Raw genomic sequence first — 16,478 nt, 5'->3', positions numbered from 1 at the left:
AACGTCGCAGGTACTTACATTTGGATTTTTACTAAATTTTTCAAACCCTCCTTTGGATAACTGTCTGCTTTCAAACCAGAGTTCACACAGCTCAACTAAATTTTTGGACAGCCATCAAAAAGTGTGATTGCTTGGGCGCCTTTGAAACCTTAAAATGAATTCAAACCCAAACATTTTTTTCAAGAATATGTTCTATGCAAGCCCACTAGTTGAAACAAGGCATTCTGATAAATATTGCGTTTGTGGAATAAGAGTTAATCCACCTGTTTTTAGCCATCTCCGGGGGTAGCCATTTTGCCACTTCTGTCGACTGAAAATGACATCACAACTACTCAGGGCTCTGGTAACAACCAATCACGGCTGACCTGTTATCTGAAGCTGAGCCGTGATTGGACATTACGTCAGCCTTGATAGTTGTCATTTTCAGTCAACAGAAATGACAAAATGGCTGCCCCCTGAGATGGCTAAAAAGGGGTGGATTTAGCTGCTTAACTCATATTCCACAAACGCAATATTAATGAGAATTCACTAGTTTCAACTAGTGGGCCTGCATAGAACATTTTCTTGAAAAAAATAGGTTTGGGTTGACTTCCAGTTTAAACGCGCCTTTGAAAGCGTGACTGATTAGATACTGCAGCTGTGTATGTGCAAAAGTGGGTTGTAACCCTCACATTGGACATGGAGGTTCTGGGTTCATTTCCTATGCTGGGGCCATTTTTTTTACTCAATTTTATTAGCCACTCTTAAAAAAATGGGCACACTGCTTGGAAGCTAAACTCACCGTGGAAACCCCACTTGAGTTTAGCTGCAAAGTTGCCAATAACGCTGAATCAAAATGGGACACTGAGCTTGTCCCAGCATAGAAATTGAACCCAGTACCTACATATCAGAAGTCAGGGTTACAATCCACTCAGACAGCTGCAATACCTAGTCAGTTAGGCTTTCAAATGAGTATTGAAGGTTTCAAAGGCAAACAAGCAGTCACGTTTTTTGACGGCTATCACCCTACTCCAAAACCCTAACCCTAGTTTGAAACCCTACTGCTAAACCCTACCACTAGTTTGACACCCTGTTGCTAAAAACTAATTTTAGTTGGAAACCCTACTCCTACACCCTAAACCAGGGGTCACCAACTCCGGTCCTCGAGGGCACCTGTCCTGCAGGTTTTCAATCTCTCCCTGCTGTAACACACTTGTTAAAATAAACAGGATCGTTATCAGGCTTCTCAAGAGCTCACAATGAGCTGATCATTTGCTAAACCTTAACCCTAGTTTGACACCCTACTGCTGAACCCTAACCCTAATTTGAAACCCTACTGCTAAACACTAACCCTAGTTTGATACCCTACTGATAAACCATACCCCGGGTTTGACACCCAACTGCTAAACCCTACCCCTAGTTTGATACCCGACTGCTGAACCCTAACTCTACTTTGAAACCCTACTGCTGAACCATACCCCTAGTTTTAAACGCTACTGCTGAACCCGAACCCTAATTTGAAACCCTACTGCTAAACTTTACCCCTAGTTTGATACCCTACTGCTGAACCCTGACCCTAGTTTGAAACCCTACTGCTGAAACCTATACCTAGTTTGAAACCCTACTGCTAAACCCTAACCCTAATTTGATACCCTACTGCTGAACCCTAACCCTAATTTGATACCCGACTGCTGAACCCTATGCCTAGTTTCATACCCTACTACTGAACACTATCACTAGTTTGAAACCCGAGCTGGAAACCATAACCCTAGTTTGAAACCCTAGTTGGAATCCCTAACCCTAGTTTGGAACCCTAGCTGGAAACCCTAACCCTAGTTTGAAACCTTAACCGTAGTTTGTAAACCCAAGCTGGAAACCGTAACCCAAGTTTGAAACCCTAAACCTAGTTTGATAGCCTACTGCTGAACCCTAACCCCAGTTTGATACAAATGCTGAACACTATCACTAGTTTGAAACCCTACCTGGAAACCATAACCCTGATTTGAAACCCTAATTGGAAACACAAACCCTAGTTTGGAACCCTAGCTGGAAACCCTAACCCTAGTTTGAAACCTTAACCATAGTTTGTAAACAATAGATGGAAACCCTATCCCTAGTTTGATACCCTAGCTGGAAACCCTAACCCTAGTTTGAAACCCTAACTCTAGTTTGAAACCCTAGCGGGAAAATCTGACCCTAGTTTGAAACCCTAACACGAATTTGAAACCCTAGCTGGAAACCCGAACAATGATTTGATAACACTAGCTGGAGACCCTAACCCTTGTTTAAAACCCTAGCTGGAAACCTTAACCCTAGTTTGAAACCCTAACCTTAGTATGAAACCCTAGCAGGAAACCCTAACCCTAGCTTCAAACTCTAAACCAAGTTTGAAACCCTAGCTAGAAACCCTAACCCTAGTTTGAAACCCTAACCCTAGTTTGAAACCCCAACCCTAGTTTGAAACCATAGCTGGAAAACCTACCCTAGTATGATACCCTAACTGGAAACCCTGACCCTATTTTGTAACACTAACTGTAAACCCTAACCCTATATTGAAACCCTAACCCTAGTTTGAAACCCTAGCTGGAAACCCTAACCCTAGTTTTAAACCCTAGCTGAAAACCCTAACCGTAGTTTGAAACCCTAGCTGGAAACCCTAAACCTAGTTTGAAACCCTAGCTGGAAACCCTTACACTATCTTAAAATTTTAACCCTAGTTTGAAAACCTAGTTTGAAAGCCTAACCCTAGTTTGAAACCCTAACCCTAATTTGAAACCCTGACCCTTTTTTGAAACCTAACCCTAATTTGAAACCCTAACCCTAGTTTGAAACCATAACCGGAAAACCTAACCCTAGTTTAAAACCCTAGCTGAAAATACCTGAACCTAGTTTAAAACCCTAACACTAATTTGAAACCTTAACCCTAGTTTGAAACCCTAACCCTAGTTTGAAACCCTAACCGGAAACCCTAACCCTACTTTGAAACCCTAGCTGAAAACGCTAACCTTAATTTGAAACCCTAACCCTAGTATGAAACCCTAGCTGGAAACCCTAACCCTACTTTGAAACCCTAGCCGGAAAACCTAACCGTAGTTTAAAACCCTAGCTAGAAACCCTAACATTAGTTTGAAACCCTAACCCTAGTTTGAAACCCTGACCCTAATTTGAAACCCTAAATGTAAACCCTAACCCTAGATTGAAACCCTAACCCTAGTTTGAAACCCTAGCTGGAAACCCTAACCCTAGTTTGAAACCCTAGCTGGAAACCCTAACCCTAGTTAGAAACCCTAGCTGGAAACCCTAAACCTAGTTTGTAAACTTTAAAACTAGTTTGAAACCTTGGTTGGAAACCCTAACCCTTGTTTGAAACCCTAACCCTAGTTTGAAACCCTAGCTGGAAACCCTAACCCTAGTTTGAAACCCTAACCCTAGTTTGAAACCCTAGCTGGAAAACCTAACCCTAGTTTGAAACCCTAGCTGGAAACCCTAACCCTAGTTTGAAACCCTAGTTGGTAACCCTAACCCTAATGTGAAACCCTAACCCTAATTTAAAACCCTAGCTGGAAACCCTAAAACTAGTTAGAAACCCTAGCTGGAAACCCTAAACCTAGTTTGTAAACTTTAAAACTAGTTTGAAACCTTGGTTGGAAACCCTAACCCTTGTTTGAAACCCTAACCCTAGTTTGAAACCCTAGCTGGAAACCCTAACCCTAGTTTGAAACCCTAACCCTAGTTTGAAACCCTAGCTGGAAACCCTAACCCTAGTTTGAAACCCTAGCTGGAAACCCTAACCCTAGTTTGAAACCCTAGTTGGTAACCCTAACCCTAATGTGAAACCCTAACCCTAATTTAAAACCCTAGCTGGAAACCCTAAAACTAGTTAGAAACCCTAGCTGGAAACCCTAAACCTAGTTTGTAAACTTTAAAACTAGTTTGAAACCTTGGTTGGAAACCCTAACCCTTGTTTGAAACCCTAACCCTAGTTTGAAACCCTAGCTGGAAACCCTAACCCTAGTTTGAAACCCTAACCCTAGTTTGAAACCCTAGCTGGAAACCCTAACCCTAGTTTGAAACCCTAGCTGGAAACCCTAACCCTAGTTTGAAACCCTAGTTGGTAACCCTAACCCTAATGTGAAACCCTAACCCTAATTTAAAACCCTAGCTGGAAACCCTAAAACTAGTTTGAAACCCTAACCCTAATTTGAAACCCTAACCCTAATTTGAAACCCAAGCTGGAAACCCTAACCCTAGTTTGAAACCCTAGCTGGAAACCCTAACCCTAGTTTGAAAGCCTAGCTGGAAACCCTAACCCTAATTTGAAACCCTAACCCTAATTTGAAACCCTAACCCTAATTCAAAACCCTAGCTGGAAACCCTAACCCTAGTTTGAAATCCTAACCCTAATTTGAAACCCTAGCTGGAAACCCTAACCCTAGTTTGAAACCCTAACCCTAGTTTGAAACCCTACCTAGAAACCCTAACACTAGTTTTAAACCTTAGCTGGAAACCCTAACACTAGTTTTAAACCCTAGCTGGAAACCCTAACCCTATTTTAAACCCTAGTTTGAAACCCTAACCCTAATTTGAAACCCTAGCTGGAAACCCTAACCCTAGTTTGAAACCCTAACCCTAATTTAAAACCCTAACCCTAATTTGAAACCCTAACCCTAGTTTGAAGCCCTAGCTGGAAACCCTGACACTAGTTTGAAACCCTAGCCGGAAACCCTAACCCTAGTTTGAAACCCTAACCCTAGTTTGAAACCCTAGCTGGAAACCCTAACCTTAGTTAGAAACCCTAGCCGGAAACCCTAATCCTAGTTTGTAAACTTTAAAACTAGTTTGAAACCTTGGTTGGAAACCCTAACCCTTGTTTGAAACCCTAGCTGGAAACCCTGACACTAGTTTGAAACCCTAGCTGGAAACCCTAACCCTAGTTTGAAACCCTAACCCTAGTTTGAAACCCTAGCTGGAAACCCTAACCCTAGTTTGAAACCCTAGCTGGAAACCCTAACCCTAGTTTGAAACCCTAGTTGGTAACCCTAACCCTAATGTGAAACCCTAACCCTAATTTGAAACCCTAGCTGGAAACCCTAAAACTAGTTTGAAACCCTAGCTGGAAACCCTAACCCTAGTTTGAAACCCTAACCCTAGTTTGAAACCCTAGCTGGAAACCCTAACCCTAGTTTGAAACCCTAGCTGGAAACCCTAACCCTAGTTTGAAACCCTAGTTGGTAACCCTAACCCTAATGTGAAACCCTAACCCTTGTTTGAAACCCTAGCTGGAAACCCTAACCCTAGTTTGAAACCCTAGCTGGAAACCCTAACCCTAGTTTGAAACCCTAGCTGGAAACCCTAAACCTAGTTTGAAACCCTAGCTGGAAACCCTAACCCTAATTTGAAACCCTAACCCTAATTTGAAACCCTAGCTGGAAACCCTAACCCTAGTTTGAAATCCTAACCCTAATTTGAAACCCTAGCTGGAAACCCTAACCCTAGTTTGAAACCCTAACCCTAGTTTGAAACCCTACCTAGAAACCCTAACACTAGTTTTAAACCCTAGCTGGAAACCCTAACACTAGTTTTAAACCCTAGCTGGAAACCCTAACCCTATTTTGAACCCTAGTTTGAAACCCTAACCCTAATTTGAAACCCTAGCTGGAAACCATAACCCTAGTTTGAAACCCTAACCCTAATTTAAAACCCTAACCCTAGTTTGAAGCCCTAGCTGGAAACCCTGACACTAGTTTGAAACCCTAGCCGGAAACCCTAACCCTAGTTTGATACCCTAACCCTAGTTTGAAACCCTAGCTGGAAACCCTAACCCTAGTTTGAAACCCTAGCTGGAAACCCTAACCCTAGTTAGAAACCCTAGCCGGAAACCCTAACCCTAGTTTGTAAACTTTAAAACTAGTTTGAAACCTTGGTTGGAAACCCTAACCCTTGTTTGAAACCCTAGCTGGAAACCCTGACACTAGTTTGAAACCCTAGCTGGAAACCCTAACCCTAGTTTGAAACCCTAACCCTAGTTTGAAACCCTAGCTGGAAACCCTAACCCTAGTTTGAAACCCTAGCTGGAAACCCTAACCCTAGTTTGAAACCCTAGTTGGTAACCCTAACCCTAGTTTGAAACCCTAACCCTAGTTTGAAACCTTGGTTGGAAACCCTAACCCTTGTTTGAAACCCTAACCCTAATTTGAAACCCTAACCCTAATTTGAAACCCTAGCTGAAAACCCTAACCCTAGTTTGAAATCCTAACCCTAATTTGAAACCATACTGGAAACCCTAACCCTAGTTTGAAACCCTAACCCTAGTTTGAAACCTTACCTAGAAACCCTAACACTAGTTTTAAACCCTAGCTGGAAACCCTAACACTAGTTTTAAACCCTAGCTGGAAACCCTAACCATATTTTGAACCCTAGTTTGAAACCCTAACCCTAATTTGAAACCCTAGCTGGAAACCCTAACCCTAGTTTGAAACCCTAACCCTAATTTAAAACCCTAACCCTAATTTGAAACCCTAACCCTAGTTTGAAGCCCTAGCCGGAAACCCTAACCCTAGTTTGAAACCCTAACCCTAGTTTGAAACCCTAGCTGGAGACCCTAACCCTAGTTTGAAACCCTAGCTGGAAACCCTAACCCTAGTTAGAAACCCTAGCCGGAAACCCTAACCCTAGTTTGTAAACTTTAAAACTAGTTTGAAACCTTGGTTGGAAACCCTAGCCCTTGTTTGAAACCCTAGCTGGAAACCCTGACACTAGTTTGAAACCCTAGCTGGAAACCCTAACCCTAGTTTGAAACCCTAACCCTAGTTTGAAACCCTAGCTGGAATCCCTAACCCTAGTTTGAAACCCTAGCTGGAAACCCTAACCCTAGTTTGAAACCCTAGTTGGTAACCCTAACCCTAATGTGAAACCCTAACCCTAATTTCAAACCCTAGCTGGAAACCCTAAAACTAGTTTGAAACCATAACCCTAATTTGAAACCCAAACCCTAATTTGAAACCCTAGCTGGAAACCCTAACCCTAGTTTGAAACCCTAGCTGGAAACCCTAACCCTAGTTTGAAACCCTAGCTGGAAACCCTAAACCTAGTTTGAAACCCTAACCCTAATTTGAAACCCTAACCCTAATTTGAAACCCTAGCTGGAAACCCTAACCCTAGTTTGAAATCCTAACCCTAATTTGAAACCCTAGCTGGAAACCCTAACCCTATTTTGAAACCCTAACCCTAGTTTGAAACCCTACCTAGAAACCCTAACACTAGTTTTAAACCCTAGCTGGAAACCCTAACCCTATTTTGAACACTAGTTTGAAACCCTAACCCTAATTTGAAACCCTAGCTGGAAACCCTAACCCTAGTTTGAAACCCTAACCCTAATTCAAAACCCTAACCCTAATTTGAAACCCTAACCCTAGTTTGAAACCCGAGCTGGAAACCCTGACACTAGTTTGAAACCCTAGCTGGAAACCCTAACCCTAGTTTGAAACCCTAACCCTAGTTTGAAACCCTAACCCTAATTTGAAACCCTAGCTGGAAACCCCAACCCTAGTTTGAAACCCTAACCCTAATTCAAAACCCTAACCCTAATTTGAAACCCTAACCCTAGTTTGAAACCCGAGCTAGAAACCCTGACACTAGTTTGAAACCCTAGCTGGAAACCCTAACCCTAGTTTGAAACCCTAACCCTAGTTTGAAACCTTGGTTGGAAACCCTAACCCTTGTTTGAAACCCTAGCTGGAAACCCTAACCCTAGTTTGAAACCCTAACCCTAGTTTGAAACCCTAACCCTAGTTTGAAACCCTAACCCTAGTTTGAAACCCTAACCCTAGTTTGAAACCTTGGTTGGAAACCCTAACCCTAGTTAGAAACACTAGCTGGAAACCCTAACCCTAGTTTGTAAACTTTAAAACTAGTTTGAAACATTGGTTGGAAACCCTAACCCTAGTTTGAAACCCTAGCTGGAAACCCTAACCCTAATGTGAAACCCTAACCCTAGTTTGAAACCCTAGCTGGAAACCCTGACCCTAGTTTGAAACCCTAACCCTAGTTTGAAACCCTAACCCTAGTTTGAAACCCTAACCCTAGTTTGAAACCTTGGTTGGAAACCCTAACCCTAGTTAGAAACACTAGCTGGAAACCCTAACCCTAGTTTGTAAACTTTAAAACTAGTTTGAAACCTTGGTTGGAAACCCTAACCCTAGTTTGAAACCTTGGTTGGAAACCCTAACCCTAGTTAGAAACACTAGCTGGAAACCCTAACCCTAGTTTGTAAACTTTAAAACTAGTTTGAAACCTTGGTTGGAAACCCTAACCCTAGTTTGAAACCCTAGCTGGAAACCCTAACCCTAATGTGAAACCCTAACCCTAGTTTGAAACCCTAGCTGGAAACCCTAACCCTAGTTTGAAATCCTAAACCTAATTTGAAACCCTAGCTGGAAACCCTAACCCTAGTTTGAAACCCTAACCCTAGTTTGAAACCCTAGCTGGAAACCCTGACACTAGTTGGAAACCCTAGCTTGAAACGCTAACCCTAGTTTGAAACCCTAAACCTAGTTTGAAACCCTAGCTGGAAACCCTAACCCTAGTTTGAAATACTAACCCTAATTTGAAACCCTAGCTGGAAACCCTAACCCTAGTTTGAAACCCTAACCCTAGTTTGAAACCCTAGTTTGAAACCCTAACCCGAATTTGTAACCCTAGCTGGAAACCCTAACCCTAGTTTGAAACCCTAGCTGGAAACCCTAACCCTAGTTTGAAATACTAACCCTACTTTGAAACCCTAGCTGGAAACCCTAACCCTAGTTTGAAACCCTAACCCTAGTTTGAAACCCTAGCTGGAAACCCTGACACTAGTTTGAAACCCTAGCTGGAAACCCTAACCCTAGTTTGAAACCCTAGCTGGAAACCCTAACCCTAGTTTGAAACCCTAGCTGGAAACCCTAACCCTAGTTTGAAATACTAACCCTAATTTGAAACCCTAGCTGGAAACCCTAACCCTAGTTTGAAACCCGAACCCTAGTGTGAAACCCTAGCTGGAAACCCTAACCCTAATTTGAAACCCTAACCCTAGTTTGAAACCCTAGCTGGAAACCCTAACCCTAGTTTGAAACCCTAACCCTAGTGTGAAACCCTAGCTGGAAACCCTAACCCTAATTTGAAACCCTAACCCTAGTTTGAAACCCTAGCTGGAAACCCTAACCCTAGTTTGAAACCCTAACCCTAGTTTGAAACCCTAGTTGCAAACCCTAACCCTACTTTGAAACCCTAGTTGCAAACCCTAACCCTAGTTTGAAACCCTAACCCTAGTTTTAAAAACCCTAACCCTAATTTCAAACCCTAACTCTAATTTGAAACCCTAACCCTAGTTTGAAACCCTAGCTGGAAACCCTAACCCTAGTTTGAAACCCTAGCTGGAAACCCTAAACCTAGTTTGAAACCCTAGCTGGAAACCCTAACCCTAATTTGAAACCCTAACCCTAATTTGAAACCCTAACCCTAGTTGGAAACCCTAACCCTAGTTTGAAACCCTAACCCTAGTTTGAAACCCTAAACCAAGTTTGAAACCCTAGCTGGAAACCCTAACCCTAGTTTGAAACCCTAGCTGGTAACCCTAACCCTAATGTGAAACCCTAACCCTAATTTAAAACCCTAGCTGGAAACCCTAAAACTAGTTAGAAACCCTAGCTGGAAACCCTAAACCTAGTTTGTAAACTTTAAAACTAGTTTGAAACCCTAGTTTGAAACCCTAACCCGAATTTGTAACCCTAGCTGGAAACCCTAACCCTAGTTTGAAACCCTAGCTGGAAACCCTAACCCTAGTTTGAAATACTAACCCTACTTTGAAACCCTAGCTGGAAACCCTAGCCCTAGTTTGAAACCCTAACCCTAGTTTGAAACCCTAGCTGGAAACCCTAACCCTAGTTTGAAACCCTAGCTGGAAACCCTAACCCTAGTTTGAAACCCTAGCTGGAAACCCTAACCCTAGTTTGAAATACTAACCCTAATTTGAAACCCTAGCTGGAAACCCTAACCCTAGTTTGAAACCCGAACCCTAGTGTGAAACCCTAGCTGGAAACCCTAACCCTAATTTGAAACCCTAACCCTAGTTTGAAACCCTAGCTGGAAACCCTAACCCTAGTTTGAAACCCTAACCCTAGTGTGAAACCCTAGCTGGAAACCCTAACCCTAATTTGAAACCCTAACCCTAGTTTGAAACCCTAGCTGGAAACCCTAACCCTAGTTTGAAACCCTAACCCTAGTTTGAAACCCTAGTTGCAAACCCTAACCCTACTTTGAAACCCTAGTTGCAAACCCTAACCCTAGTTTGAAACCCTAACCCTAGTTTTAAAAACCCTAACCCTAATTTCAAACCCTAACTCTAATTTGAAACCCTAACCCTAGTTTGAAACCCTAGCTGGAAACCCTAACCCTAGTTTGAAACCCTAGCTGGAAACCCTAAACCTAGTTTGAAACCCTAGCTGGAAACCCTAACCCTAGTTTGAAATCCTAAACCTAATTTGAAACCCTAGCTGGAAACCCTAACCCTAGTTTGAAACCCTAACCCTAGTTTGAAACCCTAGCTGGAAACCCTGACACTAGTTTGAAACCCTAGCTTGAAACGCTAACCCTAGTTTGAAACCCTAAACCTAGTTTGAAACCCTAGCTGGAAACCCTAACCCTAGTTTGAAATACTAACCCTAATTTGAAACCCTAGCTGGAAACCCTAACCCTAGTTTGAAACCCTAACCCTAGTTTGAAACCCTAGTTTGAAACCCTAACCCGAATTTGTAACCCTAGCTGGAAACCCTAACCCTAGTTTGAAACCCTAGCTGGAAACCCTAACCCTAGTTTGAAATACTAACCCTACTTTGAAACCCTAGCTGGAAACCCTAACCCTAGTTTGAAACCCTAACCCTAGTTTGAAACCCTAGCTGGAAACCCTGACACTAGTTTGAAACCCTAGCTGGAAACCCTAACCCTAGTTTGAAACCCTAGCTGGAAACCCTAACCCTAGTTTGAAACCCTAGCTGGAAACCCTAACCCTAGTTTGAAATACTAACCCTAATTTGAAACCCTAGCTGGAAACCCTAACCCTAGTTTGAAACCCGAACCCTAGTGTGAAACCCTAGCTGGAAACCCTAACCCTAATTTGAAACCCTAACCCTAGTTTGAAACCCTAGCTGGAAACCCTAACCCTAGTTTGAAACCCTAACCCTAGTGTGAAACCCTAGCTGGAAACCCTAACCCTAATTTGAAACCCTAACCCTAGTTTGAAACCCTAGCTGGAAACCCTAAACCTAGTTTGAAACCCTAACCCTAGTTTGAAACCCTAGTTGCAAACCCTAACCCTACTTTGAAACCCTAGTTGCAAACCCTAACCCTAGTTTGAAACCCTAACCCTAGTTTTAAAAACCCTAACCCTAATTTCAAACCCTAACTCTAATTTGAAACCCTAACCCTAGTTTGAAACCCTAGCTGGAAACCCTAACCCTAGTTTGAAACCCTAGCTGGAAACCCTAAACCTAGTTTGAAACCCTAGCTGGAAACCCTAACCCTAATTTGAAACCCTAACCCTAATTTGAAACCCTAAACCTAGTTGGAAACCCTAACCCTAGTTTGAAACCCTAACCCTAGTTTGAAACCCTAAACCAAGTTTGAAACCCTAGCTGGAAACCCTAACCCTAGTTTGAAACCCTAGCTGGAAACCGTAACCCTAGTTTGAAACCCTAACTGAAAACCCTAGCTGGAAACCCTAACCCTAGTTTGAAACCCTAGCTGTAAACCCTAACTGAAAACCCTAGCTGGAAAACCTAACCCTAGTTTGAAACCCTAGCTGGAAACCCTAGCTGGAAACCCTAACCCTAGTTTGAAACCCTAGCTGTAAACCCGAACTGAAAACCCTAGCTGGAAACCCTAACCCTAGTTTGAAACCCTAGCTAAAAACGCTAACCCTAGTTTGAAACCCTAACCCTAGTTTGAAACCCTAACCCTAGTTTGAAACCCTAACCCTAGTTTGAAACCTTGGTTGGAAACCCTAACCCTAGTTAGAAACACTAGCTGGAAACCCTAACCCTAGTTTGTAAACTTTAAAACTAGTTTGAAACCTTGGTTGGAAACCCTAACCCTAGTTTGAAACCTTGGTTGGAAACCCTAACCCTAGTTAGAAACACTAGCTGGAAACCCTAACCCTAGTTTGTAAACTTTAAAACTAGTTTGAAACCTTGGTTGGAAACCCTAACCCTAGTTTGAAACCCTAGCTGGAAACCCTAACCCTAATGTGAAACCCTAACCCTAGTTTGAAACCCTAGCTGGAAACCCTAACCCTAGTTTGAAATCCTAAACCTAATTTGAAACCCTAGCTGGAAACCCTAACCCTAGTTTGAAACCCTAACCCTAGTTTGAAACCCTAGCTGGAAACCCTGACACTAGTTTGAAACCCTAGCTTGAAACGCTAACCCTAGTTTGAAACCCTAAACCTAGTTTGAAACCCTAGCTGGAAACCCTAACCCTAGTTTGAAATACTAACCCTAATTTGAAACCCTAGCTGGAAACCCTAACCCTAGTTTGAAACCCTAACCCTAGTTTGAAACCCTAGTTTGAAACCCTAACCCGAATTTGTAACCCTAGCTGGAAACCCTAACCCTAGTTTGAAACCCTAGCTGGAAACCCTAACCCTAGTTTGAAATACTAACCCTACTTTGAAACCCTAGCTGGAAACCCTAACCCTAGTTTGAAACCCTAACCCTAGTTTGAAACCCTAGCTGGAAACCCTGACACTAGTTTGAAACCCTAGCTGGAAACCCTAACCCTAGTTTGAAACCCTAGCTGGAAACCCTAACCCTAGTTTGAAACCCTAGCTGGAAACCCTAACCCTAGTTTGAAATACTAACCCTAATTTGAAACCCTAGCTGGAAACCCTAACCCTAGTTTGAAACCCGAACCCTAGTGTGAAACCCTAGCTGGAAACCCTAACCCTAATTTGAAACCCTAACCCTAGTTTGAAACCCTAGCTGGAAACCCTAACCCTAGTTTGAAACCCTAACCCTAGTGTGAAACCCTAGCTGGAAACCCTAACCCTAATTTGAAACCCTAACCCTAGTTTGAAACCCTAGCTGGAAACCCTAACCCTAGTTTGAAACCCTAACCCTAGTTTGAAACCCTAGTTGCAAACCCTAACCCTACTTTGAAACCCTAGTTGCAAACCCTAACCCTAGTTTGAAACCCTAACCCTAGTTTTAAAAACCCTAACCCTAATTTCAAACCCTAACTCTAATTTGAAACCCTAACCCTAGTTTGAAACCCTAGCTGGAAACCCTAACCCTAGTTTGAAACCCTAGCTGGAAACCCTAAACCTAGTTTGAAACCCTAGCTGGAAACCCTAACCCTAATTTGAAACCCTAACCCTAATTTGAAACCCTAACCCTAGTTGGAAACCCTAACCCTAGTTTGAAACCCTAACCCTAGTTTGAAACCCTAACCCTAATTTGAAACCCTAGCTGGAAACCCCAACCCTAGTTTGAAACCCTAACTGAAAACCCTAGCTGGAAACCCTAACCCTAGTTTGAAACCCTAACTGAAAACCCTAGCTGGAAACCCTAACCCTAGTTTGAAACCCTAACTGAAAACCCTAGCTGGAAACCCTAACCCTAGTTTGAAACCCTAACTGAAAACCCTAGCTGGAAACCCTAACCCTAGTTTGAAACCCTAGCTGTAAACCCTAACTGAAAACCCTAGCTGGAAACCCTAACCCTAGTTTGAAACCCTAGCTGGAAACGCTAACCCTAGTTTGAAACCCTAACTGGAAACCCTAACCCTAGTTTGAAACCCTAACTGAAAACCCTAGCTGGAAACCCTAACCCTAGTTTGAAACCCTAACTGAAAACCCTAGCTGGAAACCCTAACCCTAGTTTGAAACCCTAACTGAAAACCCTAGCTGGAAACCCTAACCCTAGTTTGAAACCCTAACTGAAAACCCTAGCTGGAAACCCTAACCCTAGTTTGAAACCCTAGCTGTAAACCCTAACTGAAAACCCTAGCTGGAAACCCTAACCCTAGTTTGAAACCCTAGCTGGAAACGCTAACCCTAGTTTGAAACCCTAACTGGAAACCCTAACCCTAGTTTGAAACCCTAGCTGGAAACGCTAACCCTAGTTTGAAACCCTAACTGGAAACCCTAACCCTAGTTTGAAACCCTAACTGAAAACCCTAGCTGGAAACCCTAACCCTAGTTTGAAACCCTAACTGAAAACCCTAGCTGGAAACCCTAACCCTAGTTTGAAACCCTAACTGAAAACCCTAGCTGGAAACCCTAACCCTAGTTTGAAACCCTAACTGAAAACCCTAGCTGGAAACCCTAACCCTAGTTTGAAACCCTAACTGAAAACCCTAGCTGTAAACCCTAACCCTAGCTGAAAACCCTAGCTGGAAACCCTAACCCTAGTTTGAAACCTTAACTGAAAACCCTAGCTGGAAACCCTAACCCTAGTTTGAAACCCTAACTGAAAACCCTAGCTGGAAACCCTAACCCTAGTTTGAAACTCTAACTGAAAACCCTAGCTGTAAACCCTAACCCTAGCTGAAAACCCTAGCTGGAAACCCTAACCCTAGTTTGAAACCCTAACTGAAAACCCTAGCTGGAAACGCTAACCCTAGTTTGAAACCCTAACTGAAAACCCTAGCTGGAAACCCTAACCCTAGTTTGAAACCCTAGCTGGAAACCCTAACCCTAGTTTGAAACCCTAACCCTAGTTTGAAACCCTAGCTGTAAACCCTAACTGAAAACCCTAGCTGGAAACCCTAACACTAGTTGAAAACCCTACCTGGAAACCATAACCCTAGTTTGAAACCCTAACTGAAAACCCTAGCTGGAAACCCTAACCCTAGTTTGAAACCCTAACTGAAAACCCTAGCTGGAAACCCTAACCCTAGTTTGAAACCCTAGCTGTAAACCCTAACTGAAAACCCTAGCTGGAAACCCTAACCCTAGTTTGAAACCCTAGCTGGAAACGCTAACCCTAGTTTGAAACCCTAACTGGAAACCCTGACCCTAGTTTGAAACCCTACCTGGAAACCATAACCCTAGTTTGAAACCCTAACTGAAAACCCTAGCTGGAAACCCTAACCCTAGTTTGAAACCCTAACTGAAAACCCTAGCTGGAAACCCTAACCCTAGTTTGAAACCCTAGCTGTAAACCCTAACTGAAAACCCTAGCTGGAAACCCTAACCCTAGTTTGAAACCCTAGCTGGAAACGCTAACCCTAGTTTGAAACCCTAACTGGAAACCCTGACCCTAGTTTGAAACCCTAGCTGGAAACGCTAACCCTAGTTTGAAACCCTAACTGGAAACCCTAACCCTAGTTTGAAACCCTAACTGAAAACCCTAGCTGGAAACCCTAACCCTAGTTTGAAACCCTAACTGAAAACCCTAGCTGGAAACCCTAACCCTAGTTTGAAACCCTAACTGAAAACCCTAGCTGGAAACCCTAACCCTAGTTTGAAACCCTAACTGAAAACCCTAGCTGTAAACCCTAACCCTAGCTGAAAACCCTAGCTGGAAACCCTAACCCTAGTTTGAAACCCTAACTGAAAACCCTAGCTGGAAACCCTAACCCTAGTTTGAAACCCTAACTGAAAACCCTAGCTGGAAACCCTAACCCTAGTTTGAAACCCTAACTGAAAACCCTAGCTGGAAACCCAAACCCTAGTTTGAAACCCTAACTGAAAACCCTAGCTGTAAACCCTAACCCTAGCTGAAAACCCTAGCTGGAAACCCTAACCCTAGTTTGAAACCCTAACTGAAAACCCTAGCTGGAAACCCTAACCCTAGTTTGAAACCCTAACTGAAAACCCTAGCTGGAAACCCTAACCCTAGTTTGAAACTCTAACTGAAAACCCTAGCTGTAAACCCTAACCCTAGCTGAAAACCCTAGCTGGAAACCCTAACCCTAGTTTGAAACCCTAACTGAAAACCCTAGCAGGAAACCCTAACCCTAGTTTGAAACCCTAACTGAAAACCCTAGCTGAAAACCCTAACCCTAGTTGAAAACCCTACCTGGAAACGCTAACCCTAGTTTGAAACCCTAACTGGAAACCCTAACCCTAGTTTGAAACCCTAACTGAAAACCCTAGCTGGAAACCCTAACCCTAGTTTGAAACCCTAACTGAAAACCCTAGCTGGAAACCCTAACCCTAGTTTGAAACCCTAACTGAAAACCCTAGCTGGAAACCCTAACCCTAGTTTGAAACCCTAACTGAAAACCCTAGCTGGAAACCCTAACCCTAGTTTGAAACCCTAGCTGTAAACCCTAACTGAAAACCCTAGCTGGAAACCCTAACCCTAGTTTGAAACCCTAGCTGTAAACCCTAACTGAATACCCTAGCTGGAAACCCTAACCCTAGTTTGAAACCCTAGCTGTAAACCCTAACTGAATACCCTAGCTGGAAACCCTAACCCTAGTTTGAAACCCTAACTGAAAACCCTAGCTGGAAACCCTAACCC

The sequence above is a fragment of the Filicampus tigris genome, chromosome 2 (assembly GCF_054856515.1).
Source record: "Filicampus tigris isolate MCC_2025a chromosome 2, RoL_Ftig_1.0, whole genome shotgun sequence".
Lineage (NCBI taxonomy): Eukaryota > Metazoa > Chordata > Actinopteri > Syngnathiformes > Syngnathidae > Filicampus > Filicampus tigris.
Note: the sequence above shows the minus strand (reverse complement) of the source record.